The following is a 27,845-nucleotide window of genomic DNA, read 5'->3' on the forward strand; positions in this document are numbered from 1 at the left end:
CTCTGGAATTGACTTGATTACTTGTGTCAGAAGCGGTGAGTTCTTGTGAAAGATCAATCTGTAAGGTTTTTCCTGCTTTGTACTCTACTTGTGCCTTCTGACCTGATAAACAGCATGCTGTTTAATTTTGGATCCTCTGCATTAACTGTTTTTCCTTCTTGTGTCTTGCAATTTCAGCGGTTATTTACCCTTCTTCATTTATGTCAGCTTTGCTTGTTCTCTACTTTACCTCAGGAATTCATTATATTCACCCCTCCTTCTTTGCAATTTAAAGCATTCTGGACAGGTCCAGAAAAATTAATTTCATTTCTCTTTTCCCATGCTGCCTGACTTGCTAAGTACAGTATTACCAGCAATTTTTTTTGTTTATATCCCAAACATCTCTAAACCGAATCTTGTCTCAGTCTTAAATGGCTAACTGCCTCATCCTGTTCAAACTATAGTGGGCTCAGATGAAAGAGAGGTTATAGATTTAAAAGAAAATTGATTCCGTTAGTTAGATGGAAGACGAGTATCATTTATCCCTGCCAATCCTTCTCCAATATCATGCTTCATTGAAGTAGCATATGACGATGCAGGTAATTGGAGAAGTCCTAAAGACTGGACTTGGAATCCATAACTGAAAAGAAAATTTACAGCCAATTAAGAGCACACCCTTATTCAACTCCTCTTGCTCAATTAATTTAATTCTCAGAGTTTGTGGAAACGACGATATTTGCTAGTGAATTACTAAATTTATTTGTGTCTATCCACACATCATAGATGTGAAATAGCATCTGCAGACGCTGTGATTGTTGTGCAATACAGAAAAGTGCTAAAGAATCTCAACAGATCATGGGACATCGATAGGCCTGAGCCCTTCGTCATAAAATGTAATTTTTTTGCTTCATTCAATTTCTAAACAGCTACCAACCTCAGTCTATAGTTTTATTGTAAACAGCCATAGGATCAACTACTTTGGGAGGATGCAAGCTTAATTGATTTTCATCGACCAAATTGGTCTTTCTTTTAAGCTGTACCTTTTAGCACTAAACACCAATGTAGGAAATTAATAAAACTGATCAGACCACTCCTCACTGTCTTTCCTGCTTGCTTATTGGTCAACAATAATTACAATTTTTTAAACTAATACATTTTAGTTAAATATACTGCCACTTTCAAACATTTCTAATTCTCTGAACTCTGCATAGGCTGCTATTTTCCTCTGCCCAGACTCTCAGTCACCAGTCCATTCTCTAGTGCATCTCAAATCGTCCGTGCAATCCTGCCTTACATCACTATTAGTCATCACTTAAAAGCTTGTACTATTTACTACTCTATTTTTTTACCATAGTCTGAAAACTATGAAGTAGTCTCCAGAGATGTTGGTCCAATGCAGGTTAGATTCGTTAGTGCTCTTAAAGTACTTTGTGATTCAAAGAATAAATTAATGAAACAATCTCTATCGAGTATGCATTTTATCAACCACTAGATTTAATTGCAAGGTAAATGAACATTGGCCTAAATTACACATATCATCATCTAACCAATGTATTCAGTTTAATTCCTTTCATGAAGTTAGTTGAATACTCATGAGGAGCCAATACTAAACCAGAATATATTAAGGAGGAAATCATTTTCATCTATAACAAATCAGGGTAAAAATATATTTTAGAATGGGCAGCACAGTTCGTGTGACACTAATGCAGCTCCAGTAAAAAGTTCGCATCCAGCACTGTCTGAAAGGAATATGCATGTTCTCTCCATGACTGGCATGGGTTTTCCCCGGGTGCTCCAGTTTCCTCCCACCCTCCTAGATGTAAAGAGTCGTAGGTTTGGCAGCAGGAGTTTCAATGGCTGGAATGTGCTTCTACCATGATGTAACTAAAATTAAAAATGTACAATTTGAGAGCAAGTGTTTACAGATTCAGTAAACAGTGATTGAGAACAATAATCTCTCACTATATACATTCAAGATTAATTTGAATGAAATGGATGTAATGTAATTGATTGTATGGCATCTATAAATAAAAATAAAAAACCTACCTATCCTTGGTAATAATATAATAAGGTCATTGGGATCCCAATTTCTTTGCTAACTTGCCTAAAATATGTATTTACATTATATAGCAATGTATAATAAATCAGAATTTATTGTCATGAACAAGTCATGAAGTTCAGGGGTTTGCAGCAGCGTGTTAGTGAAAACATTCATATTGTAACCATCTTACAACAATAATATCTTAAAAAAATAGTGCACGAAAAGTAAGGCAGTGTCTTTGGTTCAATGATTATTCAGGAATCTGATGGCTTTCTCATCGGAAGACTACAGTCAGTACAAATTGGAAACAATGTTCTCTCCCCACTGATCATCAATGCAGGCATGCTCCAAGGATGTTTAGCCCACTGCTCTACTTGTTATACACCCATGATTGTGTGGCCAGACACAAATCCAGTGCCATCGACAAATTTGCCGATGACACCACAGTTGTTGGCTGAATCAGTGATGGCAATGAGGAAGCGTACAAGAATGGTGTAACTATAACAATGTCAGCAAAACCAAGCAGATGATTATGGACTTCAGGAAGTAGTTAGGGGAACATGACCCAGTCCTCATTGAGGGCTCAGTGATGGAGAGGGTCAAAAATTTCACATTCTTGGGTGTCAACATCTGAACCCTCCACAATGATGCAATCACAAAGAAGTCTCAACAGCACTTTGTGAGGTGTCTGAGGAGATTTGTTACGTCACTGAAAACTCAGTGTCACCTGTAAACTTCTACAGGTGTAATGTGGAGACCATTCTGGCTAACTGTATCACTGCCTGGTATGGAGACACCAACTCTCAGGATAAGAACACCATAGGGTTGTTAACTCCACCAGAGACATCAAGGGCACTGGTCTTCTCCTAATCGAGTACATCTACAAGAGGTGGTCTTAAGAAAGCACCTCTATCCTCAAGGACCCCACCAGCCAGACCATGCCCTCTTCACTCTGCTACCATTAAGTAAAAGGTACAGGAGCCTGAAAAGCAGCACATGGACAGTGTCTTCCCTTCTGCCAGTATATTTCCGAATGAACAATGAATCATAGACACTACCCCACTTTGTCTTATTCTTGCACTATTTTATTTATTTCAAAATGTGGTCAATACCAATGTTTTCATTGTGTGACACCTGCTGCAAAACAACAAATTTCATGACATGTTCATGAGAATAAATTTTGATTTTGGTTCCCTTTTCACACTTGCTGCTCTTGCCCCACTGAACTTATTTCTTTCTACCTTATCTCCATTCTTTCTCACCTATGCTAGTCTTTTTTAATTTGGAGACACCAGAGACTGCAGGTGTTGTAATCTAGTGCAGAAAACAAAGAATTGGAGGAATTCAGGGGGTCAGGTACCATATGTGGGGGAGGGGGGGGTGAAGGGATGGTTGACATTTGGGTTGAAACTATGCATCAAGATTGATGGAGGGTGTTGACTCAAAAGATCACCCATCCCTTGCCTCCATAGATTCTGGCTGACCTATTGATTTCCTCAAGCTGTTTGCTTCTTTGTAATATATTTAATTTTTATGTCATTAATCTTACAAGATAATATTCAAAGCCTTTATCTTTCATGACAAATTAATTAACATGCACTGTTAAGTTCAAGGTTTATTTTCATCTGACTACACATTTCAACCAGACACATCAGCATTTCTCCAGACCACGATGCGCACATACACAGCACATTATAATATACATATATGCCCAAGATACAATTTAAAATAAATAAAATATTTTGGGAAGATTTACGCTGTCACAACATACTATTCATCAATCTCACAGCCTTGCCCTCTTCAAATGCCTCAGGCAGTATAGGGGCTGCTACACATTCATTTGTCTGGAGCCCTTTTATGGAGTGCTGCTGCATTGAAACTGGCTCAATGAGGAAAAAATGTGGACTTACCTTTTATAAGGCTAATCCAGCATTGCTTTTATGGAGAGTGGTGTCGGGAGCCATCCTCCGGAGCTGAGGGAGGGGCGAGTGGTGCAGTAGCATATGCACCGTTCAATGGCCGTCTTGGTTACCCATAATCCCCCACACAGCTGGAACCACCTTGGGAAACGCAGAGGGGTTCCAGCTGCATGACATTGATCTGGCATTAAAACAAAAAGAGGCTCATCCTGCCAGGCTTCGCCACTCCCTTGTCTGCCTTCTTCTGGCCTGGCTCAGTGAAGGAGCGAGGGGAAACGGGAAGAGGACATTTCTAGGTGGCAGGAGGGAGCCCTAACCCCAGCACCAATCACCATGGGAGCCCTGGTGGTGGCTCCTGGGACGAGGCTGACAGCGTCATTGTGTTGTTATCAGAATCCCCCTTTACAGCTGCTTGCAATAACGGTGCCTTCATGGATGAGGTGGAGCGTCTGCACTCCACCTCTGACTGTACCCTCAGGACAGATCAGAATTAGCATGCTCGATCCTCTCTGAGAGGATTTATTGGAGGCAAGTTTTGTGATGCAAGAGCTGAGAATATCTACCTTTACACTCGCTTATTTCTTCACTATAAAAAGGACTATAGACATGTCACATTAAACTTAGCCTTCAGATCAAATGGTTTTTTCTGAGTTTGGTATTGGATGGTTTAGGATCTATCCTGCATTTAAGATTTCTTGTTCTGGCTCCTTCTGCAAGAAAATGTTCATTTTTGAATACACCTTGTCACATTGCATATATATTACAACTTACGACTGATATTAAAAAAAATAAAATTTACATGGTTTATGTTGTATTTCACAAACATAGGAATACAGGGCAAAAGCCAAAATGGGAGTACTTACCTTGTTAGTAGGCATTCCGGGGTCCTGAAGCTGGGCATGACCATTTTGATTCTTGTTCAAATGAGCGAGTCTTTGGTAGGCGCATGTGTGGTAGGTTCATGTATTGGAGTTTGGTTAGCTCATGCGGAAGAATTAAGAACGTGATTTCAATATAGTCAGGGTGCTTAACTCTCGCACATTCGCCAACCGAACTCCAGTACACGAACCCATCAAAGGCTTGCACATGCGTCAATCGAAGACTCGCGCATGTGCACAGGAATCAAGATGGCCGCACCCAGCCACAAGACCCAGGAATGCTGTTTAACTAGATAAGCATGGACCAGAATATGGAAAGATTCGCCAAGGTTGATTGACAAATTCAGGAAGCTTTAAGTTGTTACGATGAAAAAAATATTTAATTAAAAAGTTTACTTTAAGACTTCAGAACTCTAAGAGAGGAGGCACAATTCCAACTTGCATCCATTCCAAGAGATGAATGATTTTTCGGTCCTCATTACGGTCACAAGTTGGAGACTACCTGTATTACGTAATCAAAGACGCGTCAGGTTATCAGTCTATCCTTTCTCTCGAGAAGAGGCAAATAATGTTCAATCTTTCCTGATAGATACAACCTCTCAGCTTCATAAAATTCACTAAAAATTAATCATATACTCCAATGCTTCTGATTGATTTTACAATATGAATACTAGAACTGTTTATAGCACTCCAGATTTGTATAGACAATAACCTGCAAATGCTACTAAATTTGCCATTTTTAGTATGTTTAAATTTTTTCAATCCAATCTACAAATTTGTGGTTTGATTTTTTTTTCTTTCTCTCCTGGTGACGAGACAAGGGACTTGGTCCTCAACATGTTGTCATTTGACATCTCTAGTTTTATATTGCCCTAACTTCCCATGGTTTTGTGCTTGCTGGACCTTTATCTTGATGAATCTGGTAGGAATTTAATTTTCATAAATGAAGTGATAGAATTCCTGCTGAACTCTGTGTTTATAAAGCTGTGAACTGTAATGCCCAATTGCAGTTGACCAGTGCTGTAGTGTTCACTTTTCATTGGTGGAAGGGTGGGTGTGGGATGAATAGTGAAAACAGAATGCACTAATACTATTGGAATATTCACAGAGGATTCTATTTTCCTAATTTCTTTTAAATCATAGGCTAGTTTCTTATAACAACTCTCTTATAATGGCAGTTCAGATAAAGGAAATTATGGAATTCACAAGCATCTAATCAAAAATTTGGGGTACAGAATAAAAATGTGCTCTTGTGAAATTTGTGCGGGGAAAAAAAGTTAATAAATACAGAATGTATTTTATTTGAATTCTTGATGAAAGTGCAGATGATACAGCATATTACAGGAAAATATGGACCATTTCCTCAGAGTGCCAGCAACACCTCCCAACCCTGTTCACATTTACCAGAAAGTATTTTTCTTATTCTTAAAAATTACCATATTTAAATTCATTTTACCCCACCATTAATTTCAGCATTCTCCAAGGACAATTGTTGCAATTTAGTAAGCAACATGAGGAAGTTTCGAAAATTGAAGGGCAAATTGACTGTACACGTAAGAATACAAAAGTTTCATTATTGTCACCTAATACTACATTTAGAATGCAACATACAGGAAATTCTTTCCCTTTTGTTTACCATAAGGCAGAGAGTTGCCACTTTATCCAGCCCCCCTCCCAGAAACCTACAGCACCTAGTACTCCCAGGCCGTCTCCCCTCCAAGTACTGACCAGTCCTGTGCCTGTTCAGCTTCTGAGATCAGACAATCCCAGGCTTATTCAGGCTAAAGAAAATCGAAGCAGGATCGTGCCCCTTGGTCCTTCAAGCCTGCTTTTCCTTTCACAATGACCAAGGCTTATTACCAATTTTGAGCTGGGTCTCAATAGCCTTTAATTTCACATTCTTACAAAAATGTATCTACTTGTTCAATTAATTTCATTAATTTTGCCTCCATAGTTCTCCTAGCTAGAGAATTCCAGAGATTCACCACCACAGCCTGCAAGAAATTCCCATGCACCTCAGTTGTAACTGCCTGGGCCTAATCTTCATTCAATTTCTTCTATTAGAATCATGCCCCACAGAATCTCTTGGTTCAGTAAGATCTCCCTTCAGGCTTCTCAACTCCAAAGAATGTAGACAATTTTTTTAGCTGCTCATAAAATATCCCTCATCACAGGAATTAGTTGGACCACCTCCAATGCCAGTTCCCCCCCCCTCCCCATTCACGTTCAAAACCATCCCAATCCCGCTGTACTTTCCTCATCTGCAACTTATCTCCATTTAAAGTCTTCCCCTGGATTCCTCTCATGCATGAATTCACACTTTCCTATGTTAAATTCTATTTGCCAAGTTTTGCCCTCTCACTCAACCAGTTAGTATCCAACTGTACTTGCAATTTGTCCTCAGATTTATTTTCATGCCAAAAAATTAATGCTTGGAGCCCTCATTTATTTCATTAATATTATTCATATATAACTGAAGACTAAGAACTGGGCCATCCACCTGCTTATTCTGACTGTCTTCCATGAGATAATCTGCCATCCAACAATGCCACGAGCTCTTCTCTTGATGTTAAATCTTCTCCAGTCTTTTGGAAATCATAACACACTATATCCACAGGTTCCCCTCTGTTGACTTAGTTTGTTCCCTGAAGAGCTGCCACTGAAGTTATTATGCAACTAAAAACCTATTTCAGAAAGTTAAAAGAATTCTAATTAGCATTCCAGGTCGAATTTGCCGATCAGCAGCTCAAATTCTCTTAGCCACTCAAGTTTTGCTTCCTTGACAATTTCTCCAACAATGGAATGTATTGCAAACATCCACCAAGATTTCAATCAGTGTTGCTGTCTAGCCAGTGATGAAGGAAGAGAGGAAAATGGTGTCTCTGTATTTGTCCTCATGTCCTTACTTGAAAGTTGAAACCTGCATTCAAAATTTAATGATAATTTAAGTTTTTTTTAAGAAGCTCCTTTCTAAATAATTAAGATGTTAAGGTATGGAGCATTAGTCCACACTTGTGGTATAACAGCACACCATGACAGCATCCTTTTGACTGGCAATAAATTACATTATATTGATGATGGAGGATCAAGAATTTTAAAACATAAGGGCAACCAACTTTAACTTTGGATTTTCTATTTGACGAAAGATTAAGAATTAATTTATGTAATTACATGATTTTCTCTTTCAGCTTTATTTAGCGTAATTGCTTGAATTTTATTTGTGAATTCAGATGGAGGTTCCTTTAATTCTGGAGAGTCGCTTCAGGCTTGGAAACATTTCCTGAACTACATTTCTTAGTCATTGATTTCATGTACGAATTTGCTTTATAATTTTAGTTGTGAGAATTGGGTGATTTGATAGTTATCTTGCTCATGATAGTGGATAGTATTAATTTTTGTTTTGAAGATGTTTGGAAACACTAGTGGTATTTACACTAGGGAGATCCTTAATGTAAAAAAAATATTGATTTATACATTTGTGTCAATAGAACCATCTCCTTTGATAACCTGATGTTCATTGATGGGTGTTAATGTACATTAAACATCTGTGATCAGGAGACGGGAATGCTGGATGGAAAACAGATCAGTTGAATGGAAAAATAACTTTTTAAAATCTTGCCAAGAAGAGATGCAGTGCTCAAGAATTGATAACATGACCTTGAGAATATCTTAAAAGATGCAAGTTGGCATGTACGATTTTATTAGTAATTATTGGATTGATAGAGAAATACACGTTTCTAATAGATTTTGAAGCTTGATAAAAACCAAAAATCTACATATTTATGTAAACATAATCAAAATCTTAGTCAACATTTTCTAGCCAATACCTACAATCTGCATGATCAAATGTAACATGAACTTCTAACCAATTCTGTAAAATGACACATCCTCATTAGTAAGGAAGGTGCATTCGCTGACACTTCCTGACAATGATGTCACTCTACACTTTTCTCAATCTTTTTCATAGTAATTCTCATTTCCATCAATCTTCTCACCAAAGTGGAGCTCATTATAACGGGATTAATGGAAAACCTCTCACTTGTGTCGTTTCTATTATAGAACTAAATCAACTCCAACCTTTGCATTGACCTACAAAACACTGATAATCCTAATTCAAAGGCCTAAGACAGGGGTCTTGAAACTTTTTAAGACCATAAAATCCTTGATCCCTCACAGACCCTACAAGGCATGGAATCCTTGGGTGGGGGTGACTGTGGTGCAGAATTGGGGGGGGGGGCGCATTGGACACATAACTCCTCTGCTTTGTCAGTCCTCCACTCTCTACTTAAGTGGCCGAAGCCAAACACAACATGGCGGCCACCAAGGCCAGTTCTCATGAGAGGTTGGCCACCCCTGGCTTGGGCACTATTTTCTGTATACACATCCTGGTTTTCGACCACAAATTTTCAATTACTTCTTAGCATTTATAGACTCCTTGGTTTGTCCCACTGACCTACAGGGGCCGATGTCGAACATTTTGGAGACCCACGGCCTAAGTCTAAATCATTCTTGGCTTGTTCATTGAAGAATAAGAGAATTAATTCCACATTGAACATTCACAAATCAATGCCTATCAAGTGAATATTCCCAACAATAAAGGTTGATGTTGAAATCCTGACAATGTCGATGATTTCAATAGCCACTGCTCAATGAAAACACCCAGCGATGATGAAATTCACGTGCTGTGCTAACAAGGTCTTTGGCTGTCAGGTGCAGAGTTTAAAGATCAAACCTAGCAAAAAAAAACCTCAGTCCACTGGTGCAACTAATCCCTCCTTCCCATAAACATCTGAAGCATGGGTTACAATGTTTCTAGCAGCAGGCACTTTCAAGCACTGAAAATGCACCCTCTTGTAAAATTCTGCCAATTTACAAGTATGTTAAGCAAACTAAAATCAATATTCTCTCCCAGGCCAACAATGCTAGTGTCAAGGCTTTAACTAAACCCAGCTAGTTCCATTGAGCAGACCAGGTTGTTTCCATACCAGATTCTTGAGCCAAGTCTGTTGGAGGAACTCAGCAGGTCGGCCACCATCATTTGGGGAAAAAAATAGTTGGCACTGAGCTTGAAATGCCGACCATTCTTTCTTCCCTATGGTCCACGAAAGAAACTGAACAATTTCTGGGTTATTTCACTTTACTTGAAAAACTGGTGTAACTTTTGCCATCATGCAATCTGCGCATCTTGTGAAGCGTGCTTCCCTATTTTTCCGCCATCAACAATAGTATCAAGTCAACCTCATCGCCAAACTCTGTGATTGACCTTGGCACCCCTCTATGCAACTGGACCTGCAACTCAGTTGAGGATGAGCGACAGCACTTCCTTTGTGATCCCCCTCAGACCTGGATGATAAGGGATGGAACAAATTGTGGTTGACGTGTATTGGGGAGTTGGTAGTGGGGTGAAGAAATGGGAGAGAAATGAGAACAGGGGAAGGTAAAAGAGATGGAAATAGTGAGATTTGATAAGGGTGTGATTATGTAAATTTGAAAAGTTCACTGTTTATATTGCTGGATTTAAGACGAGAGAGGAGGAATATGATGTGCTCCTCAAATTAAAGCTTCAATCCATGATGCAAACAAAAGGATGGATCAATCAAGACATTGGACACTTGCAGGAGCTTTAACCACTTTGTAGTTATGAGGTGTGCATGACATGACTGGATTCTTCAGTGAGACAGACAAAACAAAACCTACATCACGAGATTATGCATAGAGATAAAATAACCAAACGATCATTGTTGATTTTAAGAGTTGTCAAGCAAAGATTTATATTTTACTACTGGAGTAAAGCCATAACCAGCAAAACCGGAACCAAATATAGTACAAGATCACTAATCAAGTTTGGGCATGTAATTAAATGCCCAAACTTGAGTTGCAGTTCTTTCTGTGCCCAGAGGTTTTGATGTGGGTTTGAAATTTTCTTCTTTGGCTTGGCTTCGTGGATGAAGATTAATGGAGGGGTAATGTCCACGTCAGCTGCAGGCTCGTTTATGGCTGACAAGTCCGATGCGGGACAGGCAGACACGGTTGCAGCGGTTGCAAGGGAAAATTTGTTGGTTGGGGTTGGGTGTTGGGTTTTTCCTCCTTTGTCTTTTGTCAGTGAGGTGGGCTCTGCAGTCTTCTTCAAAGGAGGTTGTTGCCCGCCGAACTGTGAGGCGCCAAGATGCACGGTTTGAGGCAATATCAGCCCACTGGCGGTGGTTAATGTGGCAGGCACCAAGAGATTTCTTTAGGCAGTCCTTGTACCTCTTCTTTGGTGCACCTCTGTCTCGGTGGCCAGTGGAGAGCTCGCCATATAACACAATCTTGGGAAGGCGATGGTCCTCATTCTGGAGACGTGACCTACCCAGCGCAGTTGGATCTTCAGCAGCGTGGATTCGATGCTGTCGGCCTCTGCCATCTCGAGTACTTCGATGTTGGAGATGAAGTTGCTCCAATGAATATTGAGGATGGAGCGGAGACAACGCTGGTGGAAGCGTTCTAGGAGCCGTAGGTGATGCCGGTAGAGGACCCATGATTCAGAGCCGAACAGGAGTGTGGGTATGACAACGGCTCTGTATACGCTAATCTTTGTGAGGTTTTTCAGTTGGTTATTTTTCCAGAATCTTTTGTGTAGTCTTCCAAAGGCGCTATTTGCCTTGGCGAGTCTGTTGTCTATCTCTTTGTCGATCCTTGCATCCGATGAAATGGTGCAGCCGAGATAGGTAAACTGGTTGACCGTTTTGAGTTTTGTGTGCCCGATGGAAATGTGGGGGGGATTGGTAGTCATGGTGGGGAGCTGGCTGATGGAGGACCTCAGTTTTTTTTCAGGCTGACTTCCAGGCCAAACATTTTGGCAGTTTCCGCAAAACAGGACGTCATGCGCTGGAGAGCTGGCTCTGAATGGCCAACTAAAGCGGCATTGTCTGCAGAGTAGTTCCCGTAATTAAATGCCCAAACTTGAGTTGCAGTTCTTTCTGTGCCCAGAGGTTTTGATGTGGGTTTGAAATTTAAACAGACTCTTAATTACCAAGGTTCTTTCATGGCCTTTACAAGTTAGTTCCTCACCAACACCTCTAAGTAACTAGGAAGCACTAGCCAATATACATCTTCTTACATTTTCTCCAGGAAGGAAACATAGCAGTTGACTGTTACTCTAAAGGGTAGCAGATCCTGCTAGCGTTTGGAATTCCTGAATAACAGTACAGTAGAAGTTCAAAAATCCAGACTGCTTGGGGATTGGGTTGGCCTAGATTTTTGGATTTTTTTGAATTCTCAGGCAGTACTTTTAAAATTCAAATTTAAAGAGAAATAAAGAGATGAATAGGTAAATTTTGATAGTTTATTCATTAGCAAATACAGCATATTTCATTTACCAAAATGAGCAGCTTTGAAAAATAAATTCAACACAACAAAAACATGTCATGCTTGAAATTATGTTTAAAAATGAACACCAAGAAAAATATAGCATACAAATGAATTTCTTTGTGATTAAAATTACCTGTATTAAAGCATGGTCTCTTGTTGCCAGCGCAACGCTGTGTATCTGTGGTGCTTATGCATGCACACACTCAAGAGCCCACTAAATTTAAAAAGTCTGAGTTATCGAAAAGTCCTGATTCTCGGGTAGTCCAAATTTAAAGACTTCCATTGAACAATGGCAAGAAAATTCAATTCAACTGATAGTGAAAGATATTAAAGAGGGTTAAAAAATAAATGAGAAAATGGAAAATAAATTACATAGGACCCCCCCCAAATCACGATCCTACGACATCCTTTACTTCTGAAGTATATTCACTGCTGTAACTTAGGGAAACATAGCAACTAATTTGAGTGCAGAAAAATTTCCCATTCTCTCACCTTCTCACTAATTTCTCAGTGAGGAAAGGGTGGGGCAGAATGGGAAATTGAGAGGAGGGAAAAGTGATAGTGAAATTAAGAGGACCAATAAGCATAGGGATCAGAGCAAAGGGGAAGTGTTCATGTATGTGGAAGTTTGGGTGGGTTAGGGGAGGCAAGAAGACAAAAGGATGAGAGGCATTAATGAGGAGATGCAAATCAAGAGAGCACTCAGGGTGTGAAAGGCCTGAAGGAAGTTGGGTGAGAAGTTCAAGGTACTTTATCAGTTGAGAAGAAAACTTGCCCCTGTCTGTACAAATGTGACACACATGATTACAATATGTGAGATAACAACCATGGAGCAGAGCATAGTATCTAGTAATTGAACAGCCTTATCATTGGATGAAGATCTTATTTCGTCCTGGGGTGCACCTGGCATACATGGACATCTGACCATCCCACCTGGAGGTCATGTACAGGAATCTTCTACTCAATGTGAAAGTTAGAGCTTGGAATATTAAGACCTTGATGTACAACCCCAAGAGCACCAGATCTGAACTTTGTTCTGCTGTATAATTCAGGTCTGACATGGAGATAGCTACCCTCAACAAGACACAAAGGTCAAGAAATGGTCAGGTCAAAGAAGAAAGGGGTACACCAAAAGAAGGGTGCTGTGTTCATGAGAAAAGTTTTGCCACCAAGATTTGAATTAGTCTGGTATCTCAGTGATTCATACTGCAAGCCAAGTGAGCATTTCATAACACTTTGGCTCACTTAAATTTGGTATCTGCATGCCAGTTATTAGCATTTACCACCCAACTTGGAAGCCATGGGAGAGGAAATGAGGACTTCTATTCCAACATTAAAAATTCGCCAGCAAGACTGGAGTGATTTCAATACCAGAGTATGCAATCCTTTGGAAAGGTGTGTCAAATGAAGAATTGGGAAAAGCTCATTTTAGTGGAGTCCTACTCTTGACAGAATATTTGGAATAGCCTGCTGTCATAACCAACACCCTTTTATAAGGCTCACAAAAATCTCAGGTATCGGTACATGTTATTTATATCACTGTCAAGTGAGAAACCACATGTCTATAATTATCATGCCACAAAAAGTACTAATGATTGGATTAAACTCTGCCTAATCTGTTATCGCCAACGAATTCACCCAAAAATGGCTAGGACAAGATTCCATTTATTGCTATGCACACAAAATACACAAAAAGAAACGAGTCTTTGTTTGCCCTGTAATGGTGCAATCTAAAAGTAAAATCTACTTCAAGAAAATCAATGTTAAAGGTCTCAAGCACACTCTTCTCAGACGTCTATTAGACAACCTGACAATCTGCACCCAAAACTGCCACATGGATTACCCTGGTACACCTTAAATAGCACCTGTGAAGAGACTGCTTCTTCACCAGAAAGCACAAGGATGGTTAACTAGAATGACCATGAAATTCAAGGACTAATTAACTACTTTATGTAAGGGGTTCCTGGCTTGAAAACACTATCAAGGTCAATGCATCTCTGGAGAATAAAATTGAGGACCTAAAGGCAAGATTGCTATACCAGAGGGACATTAGGCATTGCTGTGGACTTTGCTTCACAGAAACATGGCTTAACCCCACTCTCCAGATGACACTCTTAAGATAAATGTTACGGAGTCCAGAGGACCCCAAAAACCAGCAGGGTTACTTAAACAAAAGTGGTTTTTAATTATATTTGAACAAGTAAACAGAATTACTTAACCTACCCATCTATTTAATCCCCCCCTCCCCCACCAATATGTGGGGCACAAGTATGTGCCATGTATATTTAAGATTAGAAAAGTTATTTGGATCACAGTCCAATCTCACTGGTTGCAGGCAATTCTTGTACTGTGCACAGAAGTTAGCATTAATAAAGTTCACCAGGCTTTGGTGTTTAATCGGCAAATGATTACCACTCAGGAGGGTTCTTGCTGGTTTTCAGAGAGAGATTCCTTTTCCAGGAAATCCGCAACTGATTCCTACTCAATCAGTCTTGCTGACCAAACTTGCCCCCTTCAGGGTTCTCCAGATGATCCTCTTTCTTTCAGGTCACCTTTTACACCACCAGTCTTCTCCTTTGACCAGACAACCTTCCAAAGTTTGCCAGCTTGTCCCTCTGGAACGGATTTCTGTCTCTCTCCTCTCTGTTTCACACCCTCCCTCTACGAGAGCAAAACTCTTCTCCTCTGCCTGCAAAGATCATCACATACTCTCCCAGGCAAGCTGCTGCTGATACTTCGTTGCCTCCTGCAAAAAGCATTCTACAAAAGTCCTGCAAATATTCTGTGTTTTAAAATGTGTGTGTGCAAGCTGCTCTAACAATTCTTCCCAAACCATCTCTAAATTCTCTGTAACATAAAGGAAGAGGCAACGGTGACTGCTTGATGGTAAACTCTTATCCGAAGGTTGTTCCCCTCATCTGGAACATCTGGTGCTGACCTTTCTACTTCCTAAAAGAACTCCATTTTTATGAATGAAGCTAATACTCCTCACAGGCAGAGGTTAAGGTAGCAATGGAGGATGGAAATGTCAATGAAAAGCAATAAAAGCTGCGGTGTGTCCTGACACCATCTCAGACATGGTCAAGGGCTTCAACCAGCCACCTTAAAAAAGATACTCCTAAACTACCATCAGGATGCTTCTTGCATCACCAAGGGATTGAACACACTCCCCGACAACTGCACTACTATTAAGGATGTCCACTGCTCCATTCAACACCTAGCTGTGCTTTTCCTTCTTGAATATAGACACAAGCAGAAGAGCATGGAATCAGTGGTGAAGAGTGTACTGAGAGTCTGGGAAGAAGAGCAGCTTCATGACTATCTGGAGTTGGTGGACTAGTCCATGTTCAAGGACTCAGCATCAGATATGAAAGAATATGTCACAATGGTTACAGACCATCAGAAAATGCCTTGGTAAGCATTTCCCATTTCTGCCGGTGGTGAATCTGTCCGCCTTGCAGCAGGCAAAAAGAAATTTTAAGTACTATGATGTTGTTTTATTACCATAGTAATAAATTGAATCTTGATCTTGAATGTTCCAACCAGTCTATCCTAATCTAAAGCCATGGACGAACGATGAAATTTGTAAACTGTTAAAGACCAATTCTATGGCTTTCAGGTCAAGAGATTTGAAAATATACAGAAAGACCAGGTTTAACCTCCAGAATGCCACTAACAATGCAAAGGGTCAATTCTGGACCAAACTGGAGTCTCAGACAGTGGTTTGATAGTTTGGCAAGGCTTGCCTGCCCACACATCATACAAGGAGGAACTGCAATAAATCTCTTGTGGATTAGCTCAATTCCTTCTCTACTCTCTTGGGGGGGGAGGGGGGGTGAGGAGGAAGAGGGCTCACGGCTCGTGTTTTCTTTTAAATTTTTTAAAATTTAGACATACATCAGGTATAGGCCATTTCAGTCCACAAGCCCATGCCACCAAATTATACCCCATTGACCTACACCTCCAGTCCATTTTTTTTTAAAATCGTGGGAGAAAACCGGAGCACTCGAGGAAAGCGTATGCAGACGTGGGGAGAGTGTACAAACTTCTTACAGACAACATGAGATTCAAACTCCAGACCCGGTCGCCGGTGCTGTAAGACCATTGTGCTAACTGTGTCGCCCTGTGCTCCCAATTTCTAAGGCTGACATGAACAGAACTTGCAGGAGCGGGAATCCTCAAGATTTGTCTCGCCCAGTGAGTGGCCCAATGGTGTCTCAGAATTTTGTTATTTACCAATGAGTGTACCTGGCTGTGTCCTTAAAATTTATGCAAACCAACTAGTTGGTGTTTTTGCAGACATTTTCAACCACTCACTACAACATTCATAAATTTCCTTCTACTTCAAAGGGTCAAGCTGATGTGCATCAACGATTATTGGCCGGTGACAAGCGTCGACTGAGATGAAGTGCTTTGAGAGATTGGTTCTGGAAAAGATCATCTCCCATGTCAGGAAATACCTTTACCCACTTCAATTCACCTATCATCAAAACAGCAGACACCATATCTCTGTGTTAGATCACCTGAATCACATCTATGACAACAAACTAATTCTCAAATATAAAGTACAGATAGTAAGTGGATAGTGAACAAAATATCCTGAAATTCACTGGTAATCATGCCAAGCATGAATGTCCTAGCACAGTTGAACCCATCAATGCCCAAACATCCAAGGGCTCACTCCATTGGATTCAAGAACAGACAGCTAATGAAATAGGCCACAGGTGCAAACTGCAACGAGCACTGAACTCTACAATTGGTATACTATCTTTATTACAAAGGTCCTTGCTTCTATCCCACAGCAAAATCTCCAGGTCAGACTGATTAAAAGAACTTCATTGAAAAGCAAGGTGTGGTCTGTGCTGACAAGAGGTAATTCCATAGGTAGAGATCCAGAGCATCAAGACACCTATTTGTCATCAAAAACTGTTGATACTGGGATTCTAATTAGTGCATCAAGAAACTTAGAACAGAAAAATGAGATAAAGAAAAATACAATCACATTGAACTAAAAATCTGACTACATGCAAATCCTGTTGTAGTTACTGATGTTTACACTGTTGACAAGCTATGATAATTTACCTATATAATGCGGGAATCAACTTGAAAACTGAAGCTGTTCTCTGAAATGATTTTTTTTTCCCCTTTCTAGGTCTTCTTACTTTAACTGCCCAAAATTGTACTGACACAATGGAGACAAAAGGCAGTCAGCCTGTCGCCAGGACCAAGCCAATGTCATCATTAATCGGCTACTGAGGAACGACGAGAGTAGCATCCTAGTGACTGGATGCTTCCATCTAATTTTCTCTATACTCAGGAAACAGCACAGCTCATGAATTTAATAAGATTGAAGTTAAACTGCAATGGCAACATCAATGAATCATTCAGAATTGAGAATTCTTTATTCTCCGAAATTAAACTGTTCAATTTATTTTGCACATACTGCAATCTTCCAAGTTTTCATTTTTATTGAAATTAGAAATAACATTATTGAATACAGTCAATCAAAGGCTCTACTTTAACAGAGGTGTTAACCTAACAAAAAAAAGTATGAAGAAACCTCAGATTAGCAGTCTGAAATACTGACAAGGAATTAGTTTGAATTGCACTTGAAATTTCTAAAATGTTGCAGATATCATATGGCGTTTCCTTGATAATTTGAATAGCTCTGTAATAGACGCCCCAAGATGTTTCACATGAATGTCACTGAACATTTTATGAAGTTATATTAATTGAAGTTCCTGAAGCTTGGTCAAAGAGGAAGGTTGTGGAGTGTCCTCTTAAAAAAGAGAAAGGTCATGATGCAGAGTTTTAAGAAGAGTATTTCACAACTTGAGGCAACAGTAAGAACCACAGGAGGGCTACATTCTTCGAAACTGAAAGAAATGACAAAAGATAAGGAGAAACACCATCAAGAAAGATTTGAAAGACCAGAACTTGTTTATTGAGCTATCTATGGTTATTGGCACAAAACTATAAAAATATCAAATGCAGTTCATGGCTAGTGGTAGCCAGGAAATGTATAACTGTTACAAGTCAGAATTCCCCCTACTTATTTCCTCGCTGAAATATGGAAATGCAAGCCCCCTGGAAAAGATCGCATAATCTAAGAAAGTGTTAGTTAAAATATGGCAACCTTATTTGAATAATACTGGTGTAAGGATATAATCAACTTCCCCGAAAAGTTTAAAATCAGTGGTTCTCAATATTTTTCTTCACTTTAAGTATTCCCTATGCCATTGGAACTCTGTGATTAGTCAAGGATTGCTTAAGGTGATATGTGGATGGAAAGAAAAAGTTTGAAAACAACTGTTTTAATTGTACCTAATTGATGTGAGGAAATGGACCAATTTTTCTCAAGGGAAATATTTCAGTAACAATTGGGTCTAGAGCAGTGGTTCCCTTCCCACCCACATCCCATCTTAAGCAACCCCTTACTAATCACGGAGCACCGATGGCACAGGGATTAGTTAAAGGGAAATGTGAGTAGAAAGAAAGAGGATGAGGACAACTGGATAATATAGTTAGTTTAATAGCATTGAATTCCTGAAGATCAAAATATGGACTAATTAACGAAGGTATTTCACCCCTTTTTTTGGACAATTGGTTTTTATGTTAGCAGTGGGGGAGGAGTGAGATTTGGGTACTCATACGAGACTCTGTAATTTTAAAATGCTATTTATAAGATGTATGTAATAATGTTCTATAGAAGTCTTGAAAAAATTAAAATAAAATATTTAATAAATATTTGAAAGCAAAGATGCGATTTTCACACTGAAACACAGTTTAGTGGGGTGGTAATTTAGGGGAAAGACTTCAGGAGTGATGGCTGAACAGGATTTACTGCTCAGGCAGCAAAGCTTTAAATGATCTCACACTAAAAGACTAAATATGAGAGGCCAGCTGGGAATTTACTGGAAAAGTCATCTGGTGGCGAAGGCATGAATGAGGCTTTTAACAGGTGTTGAGCTTCACAGGAGTGGAATCAAGTTCATTTCCTTGTAACCTTGCTTTATGATTGGAAGCCAATTTCAGGGTCAGAGAGGACATCAAGATTGTGAATAGTATGGTTTCACTTCAGATAGTTACAGGGGTGGAATCAATGATGGAGGGGCACCGCTTTGAGGCTGGCTCCATCGGTGGATAAAAATGTGCACTTACCTTTTTATATAGAAGGCCTAAAAGGCTGCTGCAGTATCACTTTTTTGAAGAACGGTGCCTTGTTGCGTGCCCTGGAGCAGAGGAAGGCAGGGCGACTGGTATTGTAGTGCCACCCATCAACATGAATGCGGAGTGGTTCCAGCTGTATGGGGGATTATGGATAATGAAGACAGTCATTGATCCTTTTGTTTGATGCTGCCCTTCCAGTACGCCGATGGACCCTGACCTCCAGCACTTCTGCGATGTTACTGCTGTAATGACTGGTCCTGGGCTGACAGCGTCGTCACGACGTTATCAGCCCGCCTCTAGCCAGCCGCTTTCAATGGAAGTATATTTATGGAGCGAGGTGGAGCGCTTTGCTCCACCTGTGCAACCAACCTGAGGAAGGATCAGATTTGGCGTCTTGGAGCAGCGCAGAGGATTTATGGAGGTAGGTTCAGTGATGAGGGCGCAGAGAATAAACCTTTAGTTTCAATTTAGTTTCCCATATAAAAGGGCCTAAAGCTTAGGGTACAGAATTTGACCTGGGGACTGAAACAATGATTCCGACCTTCCTGGTATTTAGGGAAGGAATTTAGCTCATCCAGCACTAGTCAGCAATTACCATAAAAAATTACAACTAGAGAACCACGAAGCAAACCATAGTTTGAGAGAAGGGTGAATTAAATTTGCTTTAGCACAAGGCTATCCAAAATATTTGCCATCCACTGCATCCAAATTTTGTCGTGTGATAATACTGCTGTATCATGGATTAAAAAAAAAAGTAATAGACTAAATATAGCATTACTTTGTGATGCTGCAAAAATTTGGGTTTTGTAAATGCCATTCATTGGAGCATTCAGGCATATAAATATTCTACAAACAGGATCTAGAGCTAAGTTTCTGGTGTTTACAATTTTATTCCAACAATGCAATTCTGGAAATTTATTTAAAATATTTAAAAGTGCCTGCCACATTGACCACCGCCAGTGGGCTGATATCGCCTCAAACCGTGTATCTTGGCGCCTCACAGTTCGGCGGGCAGCAACCTCCTTTGAAGAAGACCGCAGAGCCCACCTCACTGACAAAAGACAAAGGAGGAAAAACCCAACACCCAACCCCAACCCACCAATTTTCCCTCGCAACCGCTGCAACCATGTCTGCCTGTCCCGCATCGGACTTGTTAGCCACAAACGAGCCTGCAGCTGACGTGGACATTACCTCTCCATAAATCTTTGTCCACGAAGCCAAGCCAAAGAAAAAAGAAAAAGAAGACAGTTCAAAGAATAGGCCACTTTTCTCCATGTCTCATCCAGCTCTCACTGTATTCTTTTAAGGTTCTCACTTTTAAAAATCTATATCTTATCATATTTCTTTCTGAGCATTCAATTTCTTAGATTGCACACAAAAATGAAATCTTGTAACCTTTCACCTGGTTCTTTCTGTAACCCTATTAAATTAACATAAAACAGAAAGATAATGAAACAAGGCCTTAGAGAAAATAAATGCTGTAAATATGATGCATTTCACATCCTAAAATGATTTACAGTTGATGGAAAAAATTTAAATGTGGTCACTCTTATACGATATAGGAAATAACATCAGGAACTTTGTAGGGGAGACAGGAATATAGTACATGGAAATGCTATTTTGAGATTAAAGTTCATATTCCATAACGACATGACCATAAAGCTGACCACTTCTATTTTTATAACAACACCTCATCTTAAGGGAAAGGCTGATATGAACAGCTAAAGGCAAGAGATCAATAACAATGGTACATTTAAAAGATGCATATAGCTGGAGAAAATTTAGTATGTTGTTTATTCTAGCAGTTGCCTGGTTCAGAGGAAGGTGACCCCAGTCTGCTAGTTAAAGAATGTCCAAGTCCTAACAAAACTTGGAGGAATTGTGTGCAAGCGATATTCAACAAGCATTGTATACCTTTTTACTGTGCATATCCAGAGGCCTCCGTACTAAGTGCCAATAATGTTCAACCCATACATTTTGTTTTGGCTTGAAATGAACCACCTGGTCTAATGGATATCCTACCCTTGAAAAATGCACATTTGTATCAATTATACTTAACACCTGAAAAGCTAAAAAAAAAAATATGGTTTTCATGAATCAGATTTGTGTTTTAGATGTGGTAACGCTGTAGGAACTTTTTTTCATGCGGTTTGGTCATGTATAATCTTTTTGGAAGAAAGTACAATTGTTTCTGGAATACCTGTATAAGATTAAAATACCTTTAGATCCGACAGTATTTTTATTGGGTAGTTTGCAACCTCTGAAAGGACTGGGATTAGATAAATTACAACCTGCTTTTGTATATTCAGCATTATCTGTAGCGAAAAAATGTATTGCTAGTACGTGGAAAGATACGAATATGATTGATATTAATAGATGGCATAATGAGATGAAATATTGTTTAGTAATGTAAAAAATGATGTTTCGCGTGATAACTATAGTTTATTAATAAGTGGTTGTTATATTCAGAATATTTACATTTTGATTTACATTGATTAGATCTTAATATGTATGCTTAATTTTTCTTTAATTTTTTTTCTCTTTATGGCTCTCCTTAGGAGAGTTGGCTGAAGGGGGGGGGGTTTCCTTTTTTTTTCCTCTTTCTTTTTTCTTTTATATATATATAAAATATATCGTTCATGCTTAGTTTATTGTTATATATGTTGCTTATAATCTGTATTTTGAACGAATAAATAAAGTTAAAAAAAGAAAATGCACATTTGTTTTTTTCCTTCACAGCAACAGGCACTAGCCAAATGAATACAAATGGAGGAGACAGCAGCTCCAAAAATCATCATCCTAAAAAGTGTTATTTTCTATTGCATTCTATTTCGTCTATTACTTTTTAAAAAAAAAATCCATGATATAACAGTATTAAATCTAAGTGAAGGTTATTGCATGTTTCAGCTTGGTTTATATCCGAGAAGGCAGAGAGTTGGGATGAAATAGGAGTTTCTCTGGTTGGCGATCAGTGGTAAAGAGTGCTGCAGGGATCAGTGCTGGGCCCACTATTGTTCACAATACAGTATAACGATCTTGGACAGGACAGGGTCACCTATCAAAGTTTTCTATTAACACTAACTGTAAATTGTGCAGTGGATACAGAGTGATATAGGGATAGGTTAAATGAGTGAGGAGGCATCTGGCAGATGGTAAAAGTGAGGTCATCTATTTTGAAAGGAAAAAGAAATCAGATTATTATTTAAATTGTTAAAAGATTGCAGCACATGCTTTTGCCGAAAGACAGGCGTTGCAGGTGCAGGAATAGCAAGAGGTCAATTTACAGGTGCAACAGGTAAACAGGGATGTTGTCTTCTATTGCTAGAGGAAATGAATTTAAGATTAGAGGTTCTGCTACAACTGTACAGGGTGCTCATCAGCTCATCAGGCTGTACCAAGAGTATTGCATGCAATTATGGTCTCCTTACTGGAGAAAAGATATGCTAGCTTTGGAGGCATTGCACAGGTTGACTCCAGAGATGAGTTGTTAGCCTATGAGGAGAGACTGAGATGGCTGGAACTCTACCCTCTGAAATTCAGAAGGGATCTTATAAAAAACATTTGACCTTAACATGGTTTTCTTTAAAAAAAAGACATGAACAATATATTGATTCCTACATGCACATGACAAAATTTAAAAGTATGAAATTATAATTTTCAATAACAGTATGCTCTTACCAAGCCACATTTACAAAAGGGTTGTGCTTGAAAGAAGTTTCAAGGCACCTTTTACTGTCACGGAATAAAACAAAATGTAACATCAAGTCAAATTTATTGTTCATACCATGCTTGCCTGGTAGGATGAGATAGTGTTTTACCAGGACCACGGAGCACATTTACATAGATACAAGTTAGGAAAGCAGTTAATACATAAACGTATTAAGATGCATACAATGAAAGTCCACAGCGCTCCTGGGAGTTCAGGAGCCTAATGACTTGAGACCCAATTGCTTCGGTGCCTCCTGCCAGATGGCAGAAGAGTTTACATGTGGGATGTGTGGCATCTTTCACAATGTTTATTGCTTTCCACCTGCATAGAGTAGTGGATGTCCTCCATGCTAGGAAGAGGTCCCCCAATGGTATTTTCCACTGACATCACTATCCTCTGCAGCTTTCAAACCAGGCGGTGATACAGTTGCATTGGATGCTCTCAATACATTCTCCGTAGAATGTAGTGAGGATGAAGGGAGGGAGATGGACTTTCCTCAGCCTTCCCAGGAAGGAGAGGCACTGCTGAGCTTTCTTGGCTATGGAGCTGGTGTTAAGGGACCAGGTGAGGTTCTCCACCAGGTGCACACTGAGAAATTTCATTTCACAACCTCAATGATATAGTCGTCAATGGTCAGGGGAGCGTGATCTCTCCAGGTGCTCCTGAAGTCGACAACCATCTCATGCTTTTTTAACATTCAGATACAGGTTGTTTGCTCTTCACCAGTTTGTTAATGTCTGCACTTCATCTCTGTATGGTGCCTCCTTGTTCTTACTGATAAGGCCCCACTGTCATGTCATCAACAAACTTGACGTGGTTCAAGCTGTGTTTGGCTGCACAGTCGTCGATCAGCAAACAACAGCACGTGGCCCGGGTTGGGGTGGGGGAGGGTGAAGAGCCCATGCTCAGTGTGATAGTCTTGGAGGTGCTGTTTCCAATCTGGACTGCTTGAGGTCTCCCCATCTGGAAGTCAAGAATCCAATTGCAGAGGGAAATGTTGAGTCCCAGCAGGCCCAACTTCCTTATCAGGTACTGAGGTATGATCAAGTTGAATGCCGAACTAAGGCCAATAAACAGCATTCAAACAGTATTTTCCAGGTGGGTGAGGGCTAGATGAAAGGCAGTGGCGAGAGCATTGTTTGTGGAGCAGTTGGATTGTGAATGTGCTTAGCCTTCCCTGATGGCCTTAAACAGATTGGCTCTTGTCTTTACTAGGGCTGCCTTGTCGTCTGTTCTGAAGGCCGTGTCTCAGTTTCTGAGCAGCACATGCACCTTCGCAGTCACCCACGGCTTCTGATTAGATAAAGAAGTGATGGATTTGGGCACAGTGACATCATCAGTACAATTACTAACGGAGCTGGTCACTTTTGCCGTATATTCCTCCAGATTTATGCAGTCGCCAATGGTTGCTATGTCCTTGAACATGTGCCAGTTAGTAAGTTCAAAGCAGTCTTGAAGTGCATGAATGGCTTCCGCTGGCCAAGTTTTAAACTGCTTCAGGACTGATCTGGAGCGTATAGCGAGTGGTCTGTATCCAAGGTGGGGTTGGGGCTCCGTCCAACATGCGTCGGAGGTGTACGTGTACACAAGATCCAATGTGTTTTTCCCTCTAGATAGCCCTAATGAGGTTCGCCTAATTGAAGTCCCCAGCGACGATCATCAGTCTGTCAGTGGGTGCTGTCTACAGTTCGTTTAATGCCTCATACAGTTCCCAGAATGCCTCCAGGATTCGCACTGAGTGGTGGAGGGGTGGGGGGGGGAGAAAGAAAGAGAGGATCTATATACCTACTATTAGGACCGTGATAAATTCCTGTGGTAGATAAAATGGTCTGCATTTGACAGTCATAAATTCCACCAATGTTGAGCAGTGACCCAAGATTCATTCCGAATCCTGCACCATTCCTTGGTGCTGAAACTGCACAAGGCCACATGCCTGTAACAGTCCGAAATAAAGTGAGCCCATCTTGCTGAATGACTGACGGTGTCCGGGACCCTGTCGCTGAGCCACATTTCGGTGAAGACCAAACCACAGCAGTCACTGTACTCACGTTATGTAGCTCTCCAGAGTTGGATGTCATTCATTTTATTCACCAGGGAGCAAACGTTGGCAAGCAGGATGGATGGGAGAGCCTAGCAGCAGGGGTTTGCTCTCAACCTAGCATAGACCCCTGCTCGGCTTTCTCCACCTCATCCACGGTCTCCTTCTTTGCGATCCAAAGGCTTTATGGTTTAGTCCCCACAGTAGCCCATGGTTGGATAGCTCGGCCTGGAGGTAAGCAGCTAAATTTCTAAGTATTTTAAACTGTGGCGATAGGTGGCCATGACTTTAGAAACTGAAATTATGGCAGTTTTGCACTTTAACTAAACTAATTAACTGTAATTAAAAGAAAAACAAAGTCCAACGCCACGCCACCTCCACTCACCTATCACACACACATATGATATACAACTTTTGTCTTGCCAGTGCCCCTAAAAAATAAAAGCAAAAGAAAGTCCCTTCAGAGACAATGAGTGTCCGTGGATCCTTCTTCAGCGCTCCCTCAGTATATTTAACTGCAGACTCCAATTCAACCCAAGCTCCAGGTTGAAACATCTGACACGATCAGGAAGTCTTCCGCGCCCAAGCCCTTCACGAGCCTTTCTTGCCCTGTCAAATCCCAGTTCTGATGCCTCGTTCTCATGAGCCAATCTCCAGCAGCCTGTGCAGGTCCTTCATCTGCAAGTCGCCAACTTCCCTGCAGGGCCATCTCCCATGCTTCCTCTCAACTTGGGGGGGGGGGGGGTGGTGGGGTTCTCCCATTTCTACTGCCTGTGCCAGTCCGCTGCTCCCCTGGAGTCTGAACCCCTGATATGCTGCCCAGCAGACACCACCATCTTGGGCATAGACCCATGTGGCTGTCGGATTTTTAAAAAACTGTCAACTCTTTAGCAGGTTGTTTAAAGCCTGCAGAGAGCTGTTGGCAACTGGACCTTGAACAGGTAGATCAGCACTGAAGTCAACAGCAATGGCAACTACCTGCATCATGAATACTTAAGCCTGCTCTCTGGAAAAGATGCAGAAAATTTCAAATATTTACTCTTTCAATTAAATGAAAGAAAATTGCACTAAATTTCCTTCCATTGAATGGAAATAAATGACATCAGGTTTTCCTTCAATGCATTTTTTTTAAATTTAGAATCAGTTCGAAATCATTCCTCCAATTGTGCTTTTTAGTTTCAGACACACAACGGTGCAGTTTAAATGATGATTGAAATGCACCTCATGTCATTCCAATTTTTCTGATGACAATGGCTTCCGGTTATTCTCAGTGAAAGGCACTGATAAATTTCTCCACAGAACAGGGTTTTAAACTTAATGTACAATTTTTAGAAACGAGTGTTAAAATCCAACAGATTTTTTTCATTTATGTGTGGTGTTTGGATTTTGTTGAAAGACGTTTTTATTTTCCACCAAATTACCTTCACAAAGTAGAAGTTAGCTCCTTAAGGCACACAACAAACTTGCCTTCAGCAGGCGGGACATTCATTACTAGAATAAGGAAATCACATGGGAGCTATACAAAACTTTGAATGGGCTGCACTTGATCTCAGTATTCACTATGCAAATTAGTGGTAGGTGCATCAACAGGGTACCAGAGATAATGGTTGAAATAGACATAATAGTAGCATATCGTAAGTTTCTACGATTGGGGTGTATGTATATATTATTATGTCCATTACAAAATGAATAAACAAAAATTTATGACTAAGAATGAACATAATTTAAGGTAGGCAACCATACATTCCAGACATACTTCAGAAATGTGACAGCAAATTGCCAGTGGTAGTAAAATATTTTCCACCAAACTTACAAATAAATCATCTGCAAATAGCTTAAGTTGTCCCATTCATTCACATAAATTTCTTTCTGACCTCTTTTCTGTAACAACAAATGGGGCATTGACAGATTCCATCACAACTTTCATTTTGAAACAAAAGGTCTTTCACCAGTTTTAGACGCACCATTTTCACTGCTGCTGGCAAGAGGTGGAAAAGTATAACAAGACCAGAACAAGTTTTCTGTAGTCTTAATCAGATCAGTGAATAGGAATGTACCAAGGGTAACACAAAAACCTGTACAGAAAAGGCTACGGAAGGGAAAGTGAATTTGAAGAAAGAGCAAACATGAGAGTAGGGAATGAACAGAACTTGTATCTATTAATGTGAGAGTAGGGGATGAACAGAACTTTTATCTATTAACGTGAGAGTAGGGGATGGACAGAACGTATCTATTAATATGAGAGTAGGGGATAAACAGAACTTGTCTCTTTTAACATGAGAGTAGGGGATGAACAGAACTTTTATCTATTAACGTGAGAGTAGGGGATGAACAGAACTTTTATCTATTAACGTGAGAGTAGGGGATGGACAGAACTTGTATCTGTTAACACGAGAGTAGGGAATGAACAGAAATGAGAGTAGGGGATGAACAGAACTTGTATCTATTAACCAGCTTTTTAAATTCCAAGTATTTGGTTAATTTATTGACTTTGCTGCAAGATGATCTAAGGTCTTGAATTTACATAGAGAATCAAGTTTGTAGAGCACAGAAATGGGCCCTTTTGGCCCACTTCAGTTGGGCTGACCAAAATGCCTATTTATGCTAATTCTATTTGTCTGCATTAAGCTTCCACCTTTCCTATCCAAGAATCTGTCAAATGCCTCCCCACTCCAACTTGTTCCTGCAGACCAAAAAGCCCCACGATCAGGAAGTCTTCTGCGCCCAAGCCCTTCACGAGCCTTTCTTGCCCATATCCCTC

The 27,845-nt window shown here is 40.2% G+C and overlaps 1 protein-coding gene across 4 annotated transcripts in view; it reads right to left on the minus strand.

Annotated features, from left to right (window-relative positions):
- Nucleotides 1–27,845, minus strand: part of bmpr1aa (bone morphogenetic protein receptor, type IAa) — a 146,511-nt gene that overhangs the window by 86,828 nt on the left and 31,838 nt on the right. For 2 of the 4 annotated variants that reach the window (XM_069885750.1, XM_069885751.1), the window contains exon 2: nucleotides 19,329–19,470. The exons of the other annotated variants lie outside the window; for them this stretch is intronic. The gene's annotated coding sequence lies outside the window, so the exon portion shown is untranslated. The remainder of the gene's footprint in view (nucleotides 1–19,328; nucleotides 19,471–27,845) is intronic. 4 annotated transcript variants of the gene reach the window in all.

Source organism: Narcine bancroftii, chromosome 6, assembly GCF_036971445.1.
Source record: "Narcine bancroftii isolate sNarBan1 chromosome 6, sNarBan1.hap1, whole genome shotgun sequence".
Taxonomy (NCBI): Eukaryota; Metazoa; Chordata; class Chondrichthyes; order Torpediniformes; family Narcinidae; genus Narcine; species Narcine bancroftii.